Source organism: Myotis davidii, unplaced genomic scaffold (genome assembly GCF_000327345.1).
Source record: "Myotis davidii unplaced genomic scaffold, ASM32734v1 scaffold27, whole genome shotgun sequence".
Lineage (NCBI taxonomy): Eukaryota > Metazoa > Chordata > Mammalia > Chiroptera > Vespertilionidae > Myotis > Myotis davidii.
The window spans coordinates 451,840-452,130 of record NW_006297821.1 but is presented as its reverse complement, the minus strand read 5'-3'; positions in this window follow the sequence as shown (position 1 = coordinate 452,130).

The following is a 291-nucleotide window of genomic DNA, read 5'->3' as shown; positions in this document are numbered from 1 at the left end:
CTTAAAATTTCCCCCAAACTTTAATTTCCTTGAAAATTGCTTCCAATATCTGTATCATGTATAATTTAGCGTTTTCATTTTTTACCTACTAATTTAAGCAAACACCTAAAAAAACTGAATTTGCCAACAAAAATGATTCATTTGAGAAGAGACTAATTTGAGTAGCTCCACATACACTTTGGTGCGTGTGCGGGCAGCTGGCTGCTCGGAGAGGAAGCACTGCCCGCAGACACCCACTCCCCAGGGGGACCGTGGAGCGGCTCCTCCTCAGCAACACCGTGACATTTGTGG